Source organism: Pan paniscus, chromosome Y, assembly GCF_029289425.2.
Source record: "Pan paniscus chromosome Y, NHGRI_mPanPan1-v2.0_pri, whole genome shotgun sequence".
Taxonomy (NCBI): domain Eukaryota; kingdom Metazoa; phylum Chordata; class Mammalia; order Primates; family Hominidae; genus Pan; species Pan paniscus.
Genome location: NC_073273.2, coordinates 37,150,694 through 37,172,314, shown reverse-complemented (window position 1 = coordinate 37,172,314; position 21,621 = coordinate 37,150,694). Strand labels below are relative to the sequence as shown.

General features: G+C 37.3%; 1 long non-coding RNA gene across 1 annotated transcript in view; it reads right to left on the bottom strand.

Moving 5' to 3' along the window:
* Positions 1–16,948, bottom strand: part of LOC134729849 (uncharacterized) — a 54,502-nt gene extending 37,554 nt beyond the window's left edge. Inside the window, exon 1 of the long non-coding RNA XR_010111352.1 lies at positions 1,212–16,948. This is a non-coding gene — a long non-coding RNA (uncharacterized LOC134729849). The remainder of the gene's footprint in view (positions 1–1,211) is intronic.
* Positions 16,949–21,621: the final 4,673 nt, after the last annotated feature.

The window sequence follows — 21,621 nt, the reverse complement described above, 5'->3', positions numbered from 1 at the left end:
TCTTTTTCTTTAAAAATTACCTAGTATGTCCTTATAGCAGCAAGAGAATAGACTAATACAAGGGGAAATCCTGAAAATAATGGAATTTCAATGGACTTATTCACAACTCATGATGCCCAGTGGTATCATTCAAAGACCTAACAAGGTGGGTTCTGGACAGATGCTGGACACAGGATCTTAGCTTTTATATGTGAGATCTGAGTTTGGATATAAAAGACCTCAGAGGCAAGTGACAGTCTAGGCCTTAAGTTAGTCATGAGTACACAGCTATTCATTTATCATTCTGCATTCTGCTGTGCATTGCAGCAGACTGAATGCTAGCTCCCAAAAAGTATGCCTGTGTCCTAACACTGGCAACCTGTAAATAAAATTTGATTTAGAATAAGGGTGTTTGCAGATATAATTATATAAATAATCTTGCAATAAGATTATCCTGAATTAATGTAGACCCTAACTCCAGTGACTGATGTCCTTATAAGAGACAGCAGAGGAGACACACACAGACGAGAAGGCCATGTGAGATGGAGACAGAGAATGGAGTGATGTGTCCACAAGCTCAGGGACTCCTGGAGCTACTAGGAGCAGGGAGAGGGGTGAAGGATATTTCCCTAGTGTCTTCAGAGAATGGATGTCTCTGAGTCACCTTGATCTCAGACTTCTGGTCTTCAGGACTGGGAGAAAATTTATTTCTGTTGTTTCAAGCTCCTGGTTTGTTGTACTTTTCTTATTACAGTCATATACACATAGCTTATGTTCTTTTACCTCCACATCGAGTTAAAAAAGAAGAAACATTAAGCCTGAAGTTACAACTACATGATAATTTCTCACTGGTTTTCCAAGTGGTACACTCAAGAAACCCAGGATGGTTCTGGGAGAACCCTCCACAACTTTCTTCATTCTAACTTGATTCTCCTCCCTGTCTACTATGTTAAATGCATTTTCTGAGGGCAAGATGAAGATGGGTCCTTCTCTGAGGCCTCTCCAGATCTTCTATTACAAAAAATAATTGTAATTGGACCAGAGTTTCTTGGGACTTTTCATGTGTATAAGTTTCAACTAATTTTGAATAAACATTGCAATTTATAATTTTTAATTAAATGTGGCAGTGTCCTCTACTTAGCTCCAAAGTTTCATCTGTGACTTTAGAATATCACTTAACCCTGATGACCATTGATGTCTTCATCTGTAAAATGCACTTCACATGAACTCACCTCATTTGATTTGGAGATTTAAAGGGTAGCTGTAGGGCATGTTGTACAACTTTTAGAAACTTTCCGAAATGTTAGCTGCATTTCATTATTTAACCCTCCACTTCCATCTTCCAATCATCTCTTCGGAACATGCTGTGGCTGTCAAAAAAAAAAAAATCTTTCTAAACTGTGGTTTACCGTTATTACCATGGGGTAATAAATACTCAACAGAAATTTCTAGCCAGTACCAATTCCCAACATGTTCTTTCCTGTGAACAAATATCCTGAAATGTCATTGGGAAGGACAAAATTCACTTTATCTTAACCTGATAAGCATATATGTCTTTAGCAATGGGAGTTATTTTCTTTTCTTTTTCTTTTAGTTTTTTTTTTCTTTTGAGACAAGATCTTGCTGTTTCACCCAGTCTGCAGTACAGTGGCATGATCATGGCTCACTGCAAGCCTGCATCTCCTGGGCTCAAGAGATCCTCCCATCCCAGCCTCCCAAGTCACTGGGACTATAGGTGAACACCACCATGACCAACTAATTTTTGTATTTTTTTGTAATGGTGGGAGTTTGCCATGTTTCCCAGGCTGGTCTTGAACTCTTGAGCTCAAGTGATCTGCCTACCTCAGCCTCCCAAAGTGCTGGGATTACAGGGTGTGAGCTACTGCACCTGGCCAGAGTTATTCTTGAATTGTGAACCATAGTAACAAACAGAAAATAATCTTAAATGTCAATAATTTTCAGTGATATTTCTGGAATTCATGGATCTTTCTGTTAGAACTCCATGCTTTATTCTGTCTAAAGCAATAAAGTTCTTTAAATCTAAATATGTTCATAAACACTCGTGGGAAGTTAGAGATGCGATAATTCCTAAAAAGCCTGCATGGCAAAGATGCACACAATGTCAATATGGAACAGACATAGAACATAATTGAACCAATCCTATTAGTACTCAATTTAGCAAGCTTGCATTTTTTAGAACTAAACTTTTCATAGTTGCAGGCAGAGTGATGAAAGATGTTGGCAGACAGCCTCTTCATATAGACATCAGGAAGTGAATAAACCAGCATGAATTGATACATAATTTAAGAGAAGGTAAAGGACATAGTCAGTATGCAACAAAATGCTGAAACCAAAAAACATCCTGCACATGCTTGGAGCAAGAAGGGTTGCTTTTGACTCTTTCTCCATCTCAGCACTGATAGGTAGATAATCCCAAGGCCTCCTGGTGTTATATTTGAACAACAGAGTTACATGCTTTCTTGCAAAGTGTCAGACTATCCACGAGTTATTTTACATTACTCAAACAAAAGTCCATGGTAACACAACACTTCTAAACTGTTAAGAAGAGGGCTTTAACCACATCTTCTAGGTTGATGAATTAAATGGAGTAGGGAGAAGATAAGAGATTTTCAACCATGCTTTTAAAAAAATTGCTGTAGATACCTTTTTAAACTTTATGCAGTCTGAATTTTGTCAATATCTGACAAAAATAAACTTGAGAGCAAAAATTTTCATGCACACAGTGAATAAGCAAAATAAAAAATCCTCTAAGCCCAACTTTCTCATTACATAGGGAAATGTGTCTCTTCGTTAGAAATCTCCATCTTAGAAAGCTGAGCTCTGCACTGCCCTAACATAAGGGATACTTACTGTGGTTATCCAAGTCTCAGAACTTGAGCCTTCTTACCATTTATTGTCTGTTTGCAGCCCAAGATAAACTTTTCTTTCCCAGAGACAATGTTATGTGCTGAGAGACTACAGGTCAGGCAGAGTTCCTAGCAAATCATCTGCTTTTTTTCCTTTCTGTTTTATCTTCATTTATTTCTATTTTACAAAGTATACCACTCTGACAGTCTACTGTATGCATGTGTCATCCCCTAAGCTGTGCTGGTTCAACCAAAAGGATAAAATTGACTTATTATTTAAGGGAAAAAAAATGCATGAATTGATGAAACACATGGATTGAATTGATGAAACACATGCCATTGTTTGGCATTCTACACTTTGCAGACCTTGGCATATTTCTTGGTAGGTAGCTGGACCTTAAATACTCAACAAGACTTTTTGGAAAACAAAGTTCACAGAATATACACCTGTTCTGCTCCAGTCTTTTCTCTTTGGAGAACAGCATTTCTATAGTTTTTAAACATAGAACAACGATTTTTAATTTTTCTAGCTTCCAAAAGAGGAAACAGAGCAAACTCTGGCTGCAGAGGACCCAAGTATAGGCAGCCAATATGGAAAGAATTTTGGCAATCGTTGATAGTTCACTTGTTAATGATTTCCTTTGCTCTTGCAAATCTGAGTGTTGTCTAAGGTAATTTTAAAATGCACAAAATTGTGATTACACTATGCGAAACCAAACACCATTGTGTATTAGAATTCAACTTTGTGGCAGACGAGTCATTCAATGTATGCCAGAACAAAATTCACATCACCAAGGGAGAGCGAGAAGAAGGAAAGAAGAAGGGAGGGTGGGAAAAAGAAAGGAAAGAAGGAAGGTGGGAGAGAGGAAGAAAGGAAACAAAGACAAAAAATTGTTTAAATAGACAAAGTAATATCCAGCAGGAGTGAAGTAATCTTGGGTTTGATATTGAAAATTAAAATTCAAGTGCTATGGCAGCATCCTAGCTAGTAGAAATGCCCCCCAATAGAGGAAAAGTCTGAAATTAATAGATTTCTGTGTGCATTCAACCCCACTTAGGTATGTGATCATGACTGGCTTCTATTGAGGATGGCTGTATATCTTCACTTTTTCAGCATATCTGGGGGGATATCCTGAAAAATAAGAAGATACAGAAATAAGAAGATCCATAGTAAAAATAGCACATCCTTGATTTTTGCTTTTATTTTATTTCTCACCTTGCTACACGTGTTCATCATCATTTTTTTAGAGCCCAGTCTGTATATTTTGAAGTCTTCCTTTCTCATTTCTAAATTTGTATCTCTCATCTCAGCTTGAGAGGTGACAGTGTGCTGGCAGCCCTCGATGGCTCTCCGAGCCTCCTTGGCCGCGCTTGAGTCCTTCAGCCCTTTTGAGTCCTTCAGCCCGCCGCTGCCCTGTGGGAGCCCCTTTCTAGGCTGGCCATGGCGGGAGCCAGCTCCCTCAGCTTGCTGGGAGGTGTGGAGGGAGAGGCGTGGGCGGGAACCCGGGCTGCCGCATGGCGCTTGCGGGCCATCAGGAGTCTCTGTAAAATGGGCGTGGGCTCTGCTGGCCCTGCCCTGGCAGCGGCAGGCCCACCCGCAAGCCCCAGGCAGTGAGGGGCTTAGCACCTGGGCCAGCAGCTGCTGTGCTCGATTTCTCGTGGGGCCTTAGCTGCCTCCCGGCTGGGCAGAGCTTGGGACCTGCAGCCTCCCATGCCTGAGCCTCCTTCCACCCCAACGTGGGCTCCTGCATGGCCCTAGCCTCCCTGATGAGCCCTCCCCCTGCTCCAGGGCCACAGGTCGCATAGACTGCCCAAGGGCTGAGGAGTGCCTAGGAACCGCAGAGGGACTGGCAGGCAGCTCCATCTGCTGATGGGTGCAGGATCCAATGGGTGAAGCCAGCTGGGCTCCTGAGTCTAGTGGGGACTTGGAGAATCTTTATGTCTAGCTAAGGGATTATAAATACACCAATCAGCCCTCTGTAGCTAACTCAAGGTTTGTAAACACACCAATCAGCACCCTGTGGCTAGCTCAGGGTTTGTGAATGCACCAATCAGCACTCTGTATCTAGCTTAAGGTTTGTAAATGCACCAATCAGCACTCTGTGTCTAGCTCAAGGGTTTGTAAACACACCAATTGACACTCTGTATCTGGCTAATCTAGTGGGGAGGTGGAGAACTTTTGTGTCTATCTCAGGGATTGTAAAGGCACCAATCAGCACCCTGTCAAAATGGACCAATCAGCTCTCTGTAAAACAGACCAATTGGCTCTCTGTAAAATGGACCAATCAGCAGGATGTGGGTGGGGCCAGATAAGAATAAAATCAGGCTGCGGGAGCCAGCAGTGGCAACCTGCTCAGAGGTTCTTCCACACTGCGGAAGTTTTGTTCTTTTGCTTTTTGCATTAAATCCTGCTGCTGCTCACTCTTTGGGTCCACATCGCCTTTATGAGCTGTAGCACTCACTGCGAAGGTCTGCAGCTTCACTCCTGAAGCCAGCGAGACTACAAACCCACCGGGAGGAATGAACAACTCCAGATGTGCCACCTTAAGAGCTGTAACACTCACCACGAAGGTCTACAGCTTCATTCCTGAGCAAGCGAGACCAGGAACACACTAGAAGGAAGAAACTCCGAACACATCCAAACATCAGAAGGAACAAACTCTAGACATACCACCTTTAAGAACTGTAACACTCAATCGCGAGGGTCTGTGGCTTCATTCTTGAAGTCGGTGAGACCAAGAACCCAACAGTTCCTCACACAAGCTCACCACTTGTGATGTCCAAAACACTTTGTTATGAAACTTTAATTTTCAACTTGCTTACATTGGTAAAACAAACTAATGAATTCTTGTTGAAATGAGTTGGATACTTATATAGGAATTTTTATTAGGAGGTTTTATAACAATACCTACAAATCACTGCTATTATGGGTTATTTACTGAGGTCAGAAATGACCCTATAATCTGGAAGTGGATCTTCTAACAATCCATTCCAGTGATGCTGAGTGTCATGTTTTACTTCTAGGTAATATGTCTCATTGGAATACATTTTGTTTGCTCTATGAATATAAAATGTGGGGCTCTTGTGCAAGAGAATGAACTTTTGAACTTCACAGACCAAGTTTAATTCTGATTCTGTAGATGGTAACACTGTTAACAGTAATTCTCTGAGCTTCAGTTGCTCCATCTGTAAGGAAGGGGATCATGCTAGGCATCTGATAGAAATCATGTGAAAGTGGCAAGACACGGTGGCTGATGCCTGTAATCCCAGCCCTTTGGGAGGCCAATACAGGCAGATCACCTGAGGTTAGGGGTTGGAGACCAATCTGGCCAAAATGGTGAAAACCTTTCTCTACAAAAAATAAAAAAAATTAGCTGGGTGTGGTGACACACACCTGTATTTCCAGCTAACTGGGATGCTAAGGCAGGAGAATTGCTGAACCCTGGATGTGGAGGATGTAGTGAGCTGAGACTGTGCCATGGAACTCCAACCCAGGTGACAGAGTGAGACTCTGTATATATATATAAAAAAAAGTCAATGTCTCATTTTCCTGCCGCCTCTAGAGAGCTAGCTATCATCATTTGGCATATGTATAAATACCTACAGACAACATGTGGACAATTGGATACGTTTCGTTGATAATATTATATGGTACTTATATAGTATATAATATAGGTTTGGTGTGCATCACAGTACATAGAGATCAGTAATATAATTCTGTGTGTCTTTCTTTATAAATGATCATACCTATACAATGGCTTGTTTAGCCATCTCCCTACTAACAGATTTGAGGTTGTCTATAACATTTTGTTTTTATACACAAAGCCCTAATATAAGGGTAGATTTTTCTCTGGTTATTTGCAATAGTCAATTGTCTTTTTATGGTGTTAGTTAACCTTTTAATTTTTTAAAAAAATTCAATTACTCCTTACTGGTAAATAGAAAAGCAATTGACTATTCACATTAACTTTGTATTCTGTGATTTTCCTATAATCAGTTATTCCAAGAGTTTTTGCTGTCGTTGTTAATTCTTTGGGATTTTCCATATAGATGATCATATTATCTACAAAGAAAAAGACAATTTTATATCTTCTTTACTAGTCTACATAATTTTTATTTCCTTTTCTTGTCTTGTTACATAACCTAGAAACTCCATCACACTTTGAACTATGAATAGTGAGAGGAGACATCTGTGTCTTTTTCTTGGTCTGAGGGAGAAAATATTCAATTTCTCCTGATTAAGCAGGATATTAGCATTAAGATGTGTGGAGCTATTCTTCATAAAATCAAGGCATTGAGGACTCTACTTCTAACTTGCTCATAGTTTTTGTTTTCCATGAATTGGTGTTAAATTTTATCAAATGCTTTTTCTGGCTCAGTTTGTATAATCTGATGACTTTTCTTCTTTAGCTTGCTGCTTACATTAATTGATTTGTAAATGTGAACCAGGCTTGCATAGACAGGATACACCTCACTTTGTTATTGTGTATATATAATTTCACATATGGTAGAAATCTATTTGATAATATTTATGGTAATAATTTTTGCATCTATGTTTATAAGAGACATTGGCCTGTAGTTTTTCTTTTGTGTAATGTCTTTATCTGTTTATCATGTAGAATTCTATTTTCTATTACTTACGTTAAGAATTTTTGCATTTATGTTTACGAGAGACATTGGCCTGTAGTTTTTCTTTTGTGCAATGTCTTTATCTGGTTTTGGTATTAGGCTCATACTTGCCACATAGCAGGAGACAAAAAGGGTTCCCTTTACTCTTATTTCATGGAAAATATTTAGAAAATTGGGATTGTTTCTTATGAGCTGGATTGCTACCCTGCAGTTTCCATACATTAAAGTTCTGACACAAAGTACCTCAGAACGTGACCTTACTTGAAGATAAAGCCCTTAAAGAGGCCATAAGTTAAAAAGAGGCCATTAGGATGGGGCCCTTATCCTGCATGACTGGTATCCTAATAAACAGACACCAGGTGGTTTGCACATAGAGAAAAGATGATGTGAGGACACAGGGAGAAGACAGCCATTTATAAGAATGGAGAGAGTTCTCAGAGGAAACCAAACCTGTAGACACCTTAATCTTAGACTTCTGGTGTTCAGAATTGTGAAAAAATAAAATTATGTTATTTAAGCCACACATCTTGTGGTATTTCATATGGCAGCCAAGCAGACTACTGTATGTTTATTCTTTAGAAATTCTGTAGAATTCTGTAGTTAAATTAGGTGACTCTGGTACATTTTTGGAAAAGACATTAATTAGCAATTCATTTTCTTTATAGCTATAAGCCTATTCAAATTATCTATTTGTCTTTGTATGAGTTCTGACAGTGGTGTCTTTCAGGAATTTTGTTCTATTCATTGAAATTATCAAATTTGTGGGCATAAAGTTATTTATAATTTTTTGTTACATTTTCATATCCATGGGATCATTCATGATAAACCCTCTTTCATTTGTGATATTACCAAAGTGTGCCTTTTCTCTTTTTGCTTGGGTAGTATACATAGAAGTTTTTTATTTATATTGATTTTTAAAAATTACTTCTTTTTTGGTTGCTGATTTTTTCTGTGGGCTGTTTTCAAATTTATTTTTCTCTGCTCTGATTTCTTTCTTTTCTCCTACTTGCTTTGAATTTAAATGTATCTCTTTTTCTGTACTTTACTAAGATAGAAACTTAGATTATTGATTTTAGATTTTTTTCTCTAATATATGCGTTCATTGGTTTAAAATTTCATTTGCACTCTGTATGTTTCGGTAAGTTATATTTTTATTTTCATTGAATTCAAATATTTAAAACATTTTCTTCATTACACTTTTTCTTTGGCCCACGTGTTTTTCAAGAGAGTATTATTTCATTTTCGGATATTTTAGGAATCTCCATCTACCTTTGTTATTGATGTCTAGTTTAGTTCTATTGTGGTTTGAGAATATATTTTGTTTTGTTACAGTCTCACCAATGCGCCACAGTGTAGTAGTCTCATTGTTTCAGGTATCATCCAAAATTCTTTATCTTACGGCCAAGAAAATTAAGGCATGTGGACACAAATGGTGAGGCTGGAGTGAAAGTTTAATAAGCAAAAGAAGAAAGCTCTCCACAGTGGAGAGTAGGCCTGAAAGAGGATAGCCAAGTATGAAGCTGAGTCTGGGGTTTTGATGGACTGGGAAGGGGAGGAATGTGCTCACTGGGCTGCAGACTCTATTCAAGAAAGCAGCACTTAGAAAGAGGTATGAGAGCGTAAAGGACCAATTGGAGACAGAGGTGAAGGCTTGGCCCAGAATCTTGTCCTGGGAACAATCAGCAACTGAAGTGATGATTCACCCTATGTAAATGTAGACTTAGCCTACAGCCAGTTACAGAAATGTAAGCATATGTAAAATAGGTGAAAAGTAAGATACTAAGGCCTGCCCAGGAGAGAGAAATTTGTCCAAAAAGGAATGGAATTTGTTCATCTGGGTTCACAAAGTAAACATTTCTATTCAAGGCATGGGCTCTTTCTTATCTGGGGCCTGCAGTTTGATTTTCAGGCTGTTCTTTGTTTGAAGAAATTTTACCAAGAACCTACCGTAACTGCATGTGTGACCAGTTTTTTACTTTCTCCTCTCTTAGTATGATTTCTATTTCTGTGAATGTGTTAAGTTGTATTGCCCAGAATGTTTTCTGTATTGGTGAGTATTCTATGTGAGCCTGAGAAGAATGTATATTTTGGTTCTGTGGATGACACATTCTATAAATTCAAGTTAAGTCAAGTTAATTGATAGTGCTGTTTAGTTCAACTACAATTTTTCTGATTTTTTTTTTTTTTTTTTTTTTGCTGTTTCCTCTATCAGTTACTGACAGAGGGGATTTTAAATCTATAACTAAAACAGTGGATTAGTCGGTTTCTCCGTTTAGTTCTATCAGTTCTTACCTCATGCAATTTTATACTCCTGTTTTTGGTGAAACATATTTGGAGTTGATATGTTTTCTTTGAAAATTGTTCCCTTTGTCATTACAGTATGTGCATGTTTATCCTTGATAACTTTCCTCATTCTGAAGTCTGATTTGTATGAAATCATTAAGTACTCCAGATTTGTTTTCATTAGTGTTTAGATGGCATACCTGTCCCTCTCTTTATTTTAACATGTCTGTGTTTTTAAAGTCAAAATGAGTTTCTTTAGACACGTATAGTGGGTTTTATTTTCCTTTAAATTATAATCACATTATAATCTTAGTCTTTTAATTGATGTACATAAACATAAGTGTTTAAAGTAATATAGTTGAATGAATTTTTAACATGTTGGTAATCATTCAATTTGATATATTTTTTATTTGTTTTTTGCCCATTTTCAGCTTTCTCTGCTTGAGTATTTTTTAAAATTATTTTAATTTTTTGTATGTACATAGATGTATATGTTTCTGGGATATGTGGGATATTTTGAGCAGTTTAAACAATCTTATTTGTCCCTTCTCTTGGCATATATATTAAACTTTAAAACAATGTGGTATTTTCCTGAACATTACTAATATATCCTTTTAGCTAATACAAGTCACCTGTTGAATACTATGATACTGCTTCCTGGACAATGGAACTGTTTCTCAAGAGTATTCTTAATTCCACCCTCCCATTACTTATGTAATTACTGCTATGTGTTTATTTTTATTTGCATATATGCTATAGTCTCTTAATACTTATAATACTCTTAATACTCATAATTGCTATTATGATTACTTTAAATTTCTATCTGTTTAGTCATAGGCAGAAGACTGAAACTGTACTAATTCCTTACCCCATACACAAAAATCAACTGTAGATGGATTAAAGACTTACACATAAGACCCAAAACTATACAAACTCTGGAAGACAACGTACTCAATACCATCCTAGACATAATAATTGGCAAAGATTTTATGACAAAGATGCCAAAATACATCTCAACAAAAACAAAAGTCGACAACTGGAATCTAATTAAGCTGAAGAGCTTCTGTACAGCAAAAGAATCTATCAACAAAGCAAACAGACAACTTACAGAATGGGAAGAAATTTTTGCAAAATATGCATATGACAAAGGTCTAATATCCTGCAGCTATAAAGAACTTAGACAAATTTACAAGAAAAAACAAACAACCCCATTAAAAAGTAGGCAGAGACATGAACACATGTTTTTCAAAAGAAGACATACATGTAGCTGGCAAGCATATGAAAAAAAGCTCAATATCACTGATCGTTAGAAAAATGCAAAACAAAACGACAATGAGATACTATCTCACACCAGTCAGAATGGCTATTATTAAAAAGTCAAAAAATAACATATGCTGGTCACGTTGCAAAGGAACATTTATACACTGTTGGTGAAACAGTAAAATTAATTCAATGACGGTGGAAAGCAGTATGGTGATTCCTCAAAGAGCTAAAAACAGAACTACCATTCCATTTAGCAATCCCATTACAGGGTATATACCCAGAGGAATATAAATCATTCTACCATAAAGATATATGCACACAAATATTCACTGAAGCACTGTAGACAACAGCAAAGACATGGAATCAACCTAAATGCCCACAAATAACAGACTGGATAAAGAAAATGTGGTATATTTACACCATGGAATACTATGCAGTCATAAAAACCAATGAGATGTCTTTTGTGGGAATGTGGGTGAAGCTGGAGGTTATTGTCCTTAGAAAACTAACGCAGGAAAAGAAAACCAAATAACACATTTTCTCACTTATGAGCAGGAGCTAAATGATGAGAACACATGGGCACAAGAAAAGAACAACAGGCCCTGAGGCCTACTTCAAATTGGAGGGTGGGAAGAGGAAGAGGAGCAAAATAAATAACTATAGGTTACTAGACTTAGTACCTGGATGATGAAATCATCAATACAACAAATCCCGTGACAGAAATTTACCTATATAGCAAACCTACACATGTATCCCTAAACCTAAAATAAAAGCTTATAAAAGAAGACTAGGACTTAATTTTTTAACTATCTTTATTCCATCTCTAACACTCTCCAATTATTGATGGAGATCCCAGCTACTGCATTATATATTCGGCACCATATTTTTCTCCCTATAGGGCCTCTTTTAACATCTCTTGCAGGGCAAGTCTACTGGCATTGAAATTCCTCAGCTTTGTCTGTCTGAAATATATTTTATTTTGCTTCACTTACGAAAGATTATTTAACTTGATCTAGAATTTTAAGTAGGTGTGAACTTTTTCCTTTCCATATTTTAAATATTTCACTTTTCTCTCTTTTTGTTTGCATAGTTTCTAATGAGAATTCTGCTACAATTTATTTCTTATCCTATTTGGGAGAGAGAGAAGGAGAGAGAGAGAGAGAGAACTCTGGCCTATTTTAACGTTCTGTGTCTGCACAATTTGCACTTTGATAATAATTTGTCTAAGTTTTTGTTTATTTGCTTGTTTTGCTTCATTTTGGATATTTGATCCTGTTTGTTATTTTCCGAGCTTCTTGTATCTGTCGTTTGGTATCTGTCATTAATTTTAAAACAGTCTCAGTCATTATTGCTTCAAAAATTTTTACTGATTCTGTTCTCTTTTCTCTTTCTGATAAAACAATTGTGCATTCACTGTACTTTCTGAGATTTTGCCTTGTGTCTTGGGTGTTCTGTGTCCTATTTTTGATTTTTATGATTTTCTCCTTTTTTGTATTTCAACTTGAGAAGTTTCTATTGAGTTGTCTTCCAGTTCATTGACTATGTAGTCTCCTAATGAGTCCATCAAAGCCATTCTTCATTCTGGTTACATGTTCTTGATACTTAGTGTTTTCTTTTGATTCTCTAAGGATTTACATCTCTGCTCTTACATTACCCATCTGTTCTTGCATGTTGCCTATTTTGCCACTAGAAACACTGATACAGTAACCATAACATTTTAGATTTCCTCTCTGGTAATTTCTTCTGTGGTATATGTGAGTCTGGTTTTATCCTTCAGCCTGTGTTGTTGTTATTATTATTATTATTATTAGTCTTTTAGCACTCTTTACGATTTTTTTCTGAGAGCTGAATAAGTTGTATCAGGTAATAGGAATTGAAGTAAATAGTCCTTTAGTGTGAGTATTCAGGTAAATCTGTCCAGTAGTGATGCTGTGTCACTATATTTCTGTTTCTCTCTTATCTGTCTATCTATCTATCTATCTATCTATCTATCTATCTATCTATCTATCTACCTATCTTCTATCTACCTATTATCTATCATCTACCTATTAGATATATCTGTCTATCCACATCATCTATCCTCTGCCTATCATTTATTATGTATTTGTCTATTATCTATCTATCTATCTATCTATCTATCTATCTATCTATCTATGTCAAAGGTGTCAGATTCCTCTGGTATTCTTGTGCTTGCTACTGTCTTGACTTTCCTAGATAATTCTTCTTGGAGAGAGTTTGGCAATTTGGGCTCTTTCTGCTGAAGTTCACTGTTATTAAAGTGGAGCCCTTTTACTGTGGTGATCAAGGTAGAGGAAAAAAGAAATCCATAATCTTAATATTAAATTTCAGTTGTTTTTTTGTGGGGAGGACTATAGTTCTGAGCTGAGAACTTTAAAAATGTTTCTCCAGTGATAAGCATTTATATTCTCCTTTTTTGTGAGGCAGGAAGATTAAAGGTTGTCTAAGATGTGAAGAATGATTTTCTTCTAGTTGGATTAAAGCTGAGTAAAGCCATTTTCCCTAAAGCAGGAGGTAACTTGATTATTTTTTACAGTGCTTTCATTTCTCAGCCCCTTGAAGAGCCACAAGGAATCTGTTTGGAATCTTCATAATGAAAACTTGGTGGAGTTTCTGGAGGTAAGGTCCATTAGAGTTACGGCTCCCCTAAAGAGAGTTGACTCCAGAAGTTCCTTACTCTCATGCTATTCCAGTCAGCCTCTAGTAATTGCGCAAACTTCCCATGGACATGTTTCCCTACCAATTAAGGATTATGTGTCTTCTGCTCCAGGTGAGCTGACCTCGGCTGTGCATCTCTGTATTCACCTGTCTCTCCAGTTTTCTGAATGGCATCTTTCTGTGCCATTAGTTCTCTGAAGGTTCTAAGCAGACTTGCTGATTTTACTTTGCTCAGCATTTTTATTCTGACAAAACAGAGTGTCAGCTTGTAAGCTCTCTACCTGTCATAGCTAAAACCAAGTTCTATTTACTATGTTAGTTTTCAAGAGGTCACAATGTCAGACTCAGTGATCATGGGGCTTCTGGAAGTCACATAAAGGGGGCTGAGGGCTGAGGTGAGACCTGGTCTTAACAGGGCAGAGACCAGAAATGGAAGTCACAGAGAGGGAACTGGAGAGCAACATGCCATCTGGGATTCACAAGGAGAATTCATGGGCAGAAACTGAGAGTTGAAGTCCCATCTCCCCCTTTGTGGAGAAAGGTCACAGTTCCAGGTCATAAGTCAGGCATTGGTGACACAGGTCACGGATGGAGATCACAGGTCAAAGTTGAGGAGCATATTTCAAGCTTAAGGAGTGATTCACACATCAAATACGAGGAGCAGTGTCCCATCTGAGTTCACAGAATGGAGCCTGGATTTTATAGGTCAGAAATTACCCTCAGAGTCCACATTTAAGGGTCACAGAGTGGTAATCATGGATAGAGTAACAAGTAAGAGTTACAGAGTAGGGATCTGAGATGGAAGACCAATCTGAAGTTCACAGGTCAGAGTTCAGAAGAAAGAAGACCAAACTGGAGTCACAGGTCAGAGTTTAGCAGATGAGGGAGGAGTGCATCTTGGGTTCAAAGGTCAGAGTTCAGGGCCAAAGATCACAACTGCAAGTTAGAGCAAGAAATGCTTGGCTTCTTGGTAAGGAGACAACTGATGCAGAGAGTTGCTGGGGCCATACCAATGCTCAACTCTCCCTATGTGCATTTGCTCATTGACGTCCTGGCTCAAACATGCAAATTATGTGCAGTCACTGTAGATGCCACCCAAATCCTCAAATTCTGCTAAACTTCTGGAAAATCAAGTCAGATGAGTGGGTCTGACATTTCCGGCAGTGAGGGGGTGGGTAGCAGAATATTCAAATCAGAAAATTATCTTTATTTTAAAGATGTATCAATTAATTTGTAATCTTCAGATATTAGCATTTTGAACAAATTTTGAGCTGATTAGCTCATTTTAAAACACTGACTTTTTTTTTCTTTCCTTTCCTTTTCTTCTCTTTTATTTCTGTTGTGTCCAGCTAGTGTCTGCTTTGTATTGTTTTGTTTTGTTTTTGTCCCAGGGATCTATGAGGAAGAATTGCCTATGTCATCAATAGGAAGCACTGAGGACTCCACAAAACTCCCGATTCTCAGGTTTGCTACAGAAGGAGCAGAAGGCCACTGGGATGTTGGGTTCATATACCTGAAATCATAAGGTGCCAGTTCCCTAGGTTCCAAAACCCAGTCTAAGATCGAAGCGTGCTTGCACGTGATCTGAGAAGGCAATGCTAAGAGAAAATTCTTAAGTACAATACTGTTGAGTTTTACAATAGCAAAGAAAACAAAAGGGCTTGAGACTTAGCAAGTGTGTAGTGATGTGAAGTAAAAGGAGAGAACCTTGCTGCAAACACAGTTTTGTGGACAGTTATGTAAAGGAGTTGCCAGACATTGTCCTACACAGAGAAACTCTTTGTCTGGGAGCTTACAGGAGGTTGTAAATCGCAGATCATAGAGGGCAAGAGGAAAGACTTCAAGGATGAAACCTTTTCTAGCACTGAGATTATCTAGGGATGAGAGTGCATACTTCTCTGAGAATTTATTCTATTTTTGGTCAAATGCATACATTGTTAAAGGAACCATGATAGACTTAAACACTGGCTATATGAAACTTGCACCATTATAAAGGCTCTCCTGATATCTGAATAAATATTGATACGTTTTTTGAAAAAGAACTTATAGTATAGCAAAATAAAATAACTAAAGGAAAATGCATAACCTCTAGCTGTTGTAAAGAATTAATTGGAACATTCATTGCTAACACAGAGGTTGCGTATTTCTTGGATAAGATAAATTTCATAAAAGTTACTAAGTCCAAACACAGGCCACCAAGAGCTAAAATATGGTCTGAAAACTAAATAAGCTCTACCAAAAATCCTGACTTATTTTTCTACTACTGTGGCAGAATTGGCTCCCTTAAAATCTCAATTTTTAACAGAATTTTTTTATTGCATGGGAGTGGTTAACAGTGTCAATGTTGAGCTGACTTCACATTAATGTGCAGTTCAGATACATGGAGTTTTTAATTTGTTATTATGTAATGTAAGATTTCTTGAATCTGAAATGTATACTGTAAATATGCTGAGGTGCATTATAAACTAGAGTTTGGTTAGATGAGAACATATGTGTTTACATAGACTTTTAAAACCCTCTTTTTATGTTATTTTTAAGCTCATCAGTTACTTACATTCATAGATGCAATGGTATTTAAGTATTACTATGGATGTTTCATTTCTACTTGTAATTATTTGGGCTTCTAGACCATAACTTTTAGTTTATGCTCAAAGTTTTCCATGAATCAGCATAAAATATTCCTCTCCCGGCCTTAAGTGGTGGCTCATGCCTGTAATCCCAGCACTTTGCCAGGCCAAGGTGGGAGGAACGCTTCAGGTGGGGAGTTTGACACAAGACTGACCAACAAGGAGAAACCTCGTCTCTGCTAAAAATACAAAAAATTAGCTGGGCATTGTGCTGCATGCCTGTAATCCCAGCTACTCGAGAGGCTGAGGCAGAAGAATTGCTTGAACTGGGGAAGCAGAGGTTGCAGTGAGCTGAGATTGTGCCATTGCACTCCAGCCTGGGCAAGAAGAGTGAAACTCCATCTCAAAAAAAAAAAAAAAAAAAAAAAATTCCTCTTCCTCTCAGAAAAAATTGATTTTAAATTCCATTTATCTTATTTTAAATGCTAAGTCCATTTTTTTTGACAGATTTATCTGGGAGATCATGTGTTTGTGTGTGTGTGTGTGTGTGTGTGTATATGTATACTATAAAACATATGTATGTAATAGTATAACACGTGATTATATTATACAATATGTATACATCGTATATATTTATGTAATACATATGTATATAATATATGAACATATAAAACATTTGACATTAAACACGTTTATTATAGATAATGTATTAAAACCTAACATTATATATTATATTAATTTATTATGTATAACATATATAGCTTATATATGTAATGAATTATATGTTATGTATTATAGTTTACATACATATTTAATGTATCATATATTATAGTTTCTATATTATATAATGTATTATATAGTATAGTATATATAATATACAATATTAAAATTTATATATAAAAATTTGAATATGAAAATATATAAATATAATATGTAAATATATATTAAATACTACATTAGATGTTATATATTTCATATATTATATGTAATTTAAATTATGCATTAAATTTTAATATAATATATAATATATACTCAAATACATAATTGAATAAATGTGATTATTTTATGTGTAAATATATAAATATATATTAGTATTTATGTGACATAAGAATATGTATTCTACATAAACATGTGTATGTTTATGTAATGCAAAATATGTATTCTATATAAATATGTATATATTTATGTAATATAAAAATATGCATTTTATATAAATATGTGTATATTTATGTAATATAAAATTTGCATCATATATTTATGTAATACATACATGTATTATACAGTTATGTAGCACATATACATATATTATATATGTTTATATAACACAAAGTATATATTATGTGTGTTATCTGTATGTATCCATAATGTATTTATTATATATGTATTTATAGTGTAATATATGTATTTATAGTGCACAAATATATACGTGTATAATACATATAGTATGTTTATTATAAATACATATGTATTACAGATAGATTACACATGTACATGTGTTGTATAAGTATATAACAAACATAATATACATTACATATTCATGTATTTACATGAAAATATGTGAGCAACACATATATAAATATGTTAATATGTATATTATATATAACATGTATAATATGTATACATGTTTTTAAAAATACATATATGTATTATAATAATTTATAATATACACTATATATTTTGTGTATATACACACATCATATATATGTGCATATTTACATACATGCATTTTATTCATTCTCAAATGTTCTACACGTTTGCTAAAACTTGCCTTTTACAAATGACATACATCTGAATATAATTTTTAAATTCCAATTAGAAAATCCTAAGTATTAATAAAAATGGGAGGGGCAGGAGCCAAGATGGCCGAATAGGAAAAGCTCCGGTCTACAGCTCCCAGTGTGAGCGACGCAGAAGACAAGTGATTTCTGCATTTCCATCTGAGGTACCGGGTTCATCTCACTAGGGAGTGCCAGACAGTGGGCACAGGTCAGTGGGTGCGTGCACCGTGCACGAGCCAAAGCAGGGCGAGGCATTGCGTCACTCGAGAAGAGCAAGTGGTCAGGGAGTTCCCTTTCCTAGTCAAAGAAAGGGGTGACAGATGGCACCTGGAAAATCGGGTCACTCCCACCCGAATACTGAGCTTTTCCGACGGGCTTAAAAAACGGAGCACCAGGAGATTATATCCCGTACCTGGCTCAGAGGGTCCTATGCCCACGGAGTCTGGCTGATTGCTAGCACAGCAGTCTGAGATCAAACTGCAAGGTGGCAGCGAGGCTGGGGGAGGGATGCCTGCCACTGCCCAGGCTTGCTTAGGTAAACAAAGCAGCCAGGAAGCTCAAACTGGGTGAAGCCCACCACAGCTCAAGGAGGCCTGCCTGTCTCTGTAGGCTCCACCTCTGGGCGCAGGGCACGGACAAACAAAAAGAAAGCAATAACGTCTGCAGACTTAAATGTCCCCATCTGACAGCTTTGAAGAGAGCAGTGGCCCTCTCAGCATGCAGCTGGAGATCTGAGAACAGGCACACTGCCTCCTCAAGTGGGTCCCTGACCACTGACCCCCGAGCAGCCTAACTGGGAGGCACCCCCCAGCAGGGGCACACTGACACCTCACACGGCCGGGTACTCCAACACACCTGCAGCTGAGGGTCATGTCTGTTAGAAGGAAAACTAACAAACAGAAAGGACATCCATACCAAAAACCCATCTGTACATCACCATCATCAAAGACCAAAAGTAGATAAAACCACAAAGATGGGGAAAAAAAAGAGCAGAAAAACTAGAAACTCTAAAAAGCAGAGCACCTCTCCTCATCTAAAGAAACGCAGTTCCTCACCAGCAATGGAACAAAGCAGGTTGGAGAATGACTTTGAGGAGCTGAGAGAAGGCTTCACATGATCACATTACTCTGAGCTACGGGAGGACATTCAAACCAAAGGCAAAGAAGTTGAAAAGTTTGAAAAAAATTTAGAAGAATGTATAACTAGAATAACCAATACAGAGAAGTGCTTAAAGGAGCTGATGGAGCTGAAAACCAAGGCTCGAGAACTACATGAAGAATGCAGAAGCCTCAGGAGCCGATGCGATCAACTGGAAGAAAGGGTATCAGCGATGGAAGATGAAATGAATGAAATGAAGTGAGAAGGGAAGTTTAGAGAAAAAAGAATAAAAAGAAACGAGCAAAGCCTTCAGGAAATATGGGACTATGTGAAAAGACCAAATCTACGTCTGATTGGTGTACCTGAAAGTGATGGGGAGAATGGAACCAAGTTGGAAAACACTCCGCAGGATATTATACAGGAGAATTTCCCCAATCTAGCAAGGCAGGCCAACATTCAGATTCAGGAAATACAGAGAACGCCACAAAGATACTCCTCGAGAAGAACAACTCCAAGACACATAATTGTCAGATTCACCAAAGTTGAAATGAAGGAAAAAATGTTAAGGGCAGCCAGAGAGAAACGTCGGGTTACCCTCAAAGGGAAGCCCATCAGACTAACAGCGGATTTCTCTGCAGAAACTCTGCAAGCCAGAAGAGAGTGGGGGCGAATATTCAACATTCTTACATAAAAGAATTTTCAACCCAGTATTTCATATCCAGCCAAACTAAGCTTCATAAGTGAAGGAAAAATAAAATACTATACAGACAAGCAAATGCTGAGAGATTTTGTCACCACCAGGCCTGCCCTAAAAGAGCTCCTGAAGGAAGCACTAAACATGGAAAGGAAAAACCAGTACCAACTGCTGCAAAAACATGCTAAAATGTAAGGACCATCGAGACTAGGAAGAAACTGCATCAACTAATGAGCAAAATAACCAGCTAACATCATAATGGCAGGATCAAATTCACACATAACAATATTAAGTTTAAATGTAAATGGACTAAATGCTCCAATTAAAAGACACAGACTGGCAAATTGGATAAAGAGTCAAAACCCATCAGTGTGCTGTATTCAGGAAACCCATCTCACGTGCAGAGACACACATAGGCTCAAAACAAAGGGATGGAGGAAGATCTACCAAGCAAATGGAAAACAAAAAAGTCAGGGGTTGCAATCCTAGTCTCTGATAAAACAGACTTTAAACCAACAAAGATCAAAAGAGACAAAGAAGGCCATTACATAATGGTAAAGGGATCAATTCAGCAAGAAGAGATAACTATCCTAAATATACATGCACCAAATACAGGAGCACCCAGATTCATAAAGCAAGTCCTGAGTGACCTACAAAGAGACTTACATGCCCACACATTAGTAATGGGAGACTTTAACACCCCACTGTCAACATTAGACAGATCAACGAGACAGAAAGTCAAGAAGAATACCCAGGAATAGAACTCAGCTCTGCACCAAGCAGACCTAATAGACATCTACAGAACTCTCCACCCCAAATCAACAGAATACATATTTTTTTCAGCACCACACCACACCTATTCCAAAATTGACCACATACTTGGAAGTAAAGCTCTCCTCAGCAAATGTAAAAGAACAGAAATTATAACAAACTATCTCTCAGACCACAGTGCAATCAAACTAGAAATCAGGAATACGAATCTCACTCAAAACTGCTCAACTACATGGAAACCAAACAACCTGCTCCTGAATGACTACTGGGTACATAATGAAATGAAGGCAGAAATAAAGATATTCTTTGAAACCAACGAGAACAAAGACACAACATACCAGAATCTCTGGGACGCATTCAAAGCAGTGTGTAGAGGGAAATTTATAGCACTAAATTCCCACAAGAGAACGCAGGAAAGATCCAAAATTGACAGCCTAACATCACAATTAAAAGAACTAGAAAAGCAAGAGCAAACACATTCAAAAGCTAGCAGAAGGCAAGAAATATCTAAAATCAGAGCAGAACTGAAGGAAATAGAGACACAAAAAACCCTTCAAAAAAATAATGAATCCAGGAGCTGGTTTTTTGAAAGGATCAACAAAATTGATAGACCGCTAGCAAGACTAAGAAAGAAAAAAAAGAGAGAAGAATCAAATAGACGCAATAAAAAATGATAAAGTGCATATCACCACCGATCCCACAGAAATACAAACTACCATCAGAGAATACTACAAACACTTCTACGCAAATAAACTAGAAAATCTAGAAGAAATGGATAAATTCCTCGACACATGCTCTCTCCCAAGACTAAACCAGGAAGAAGTTGAATCTCTGAATAGACCAATAACAGGATCTGAAATTGTGGCAATAATCAATAGCTTACCAACCAAAAAGAGTCCAGGACCAGATGGATTCACAGCCGAATTCTACCAGAGGTACAGGGAGGAACTGGTACCATTCCTTCTGAAACTATTCCAATCAATAGAAAAAGAGGGAATCCTCCCTAACTCATTTTA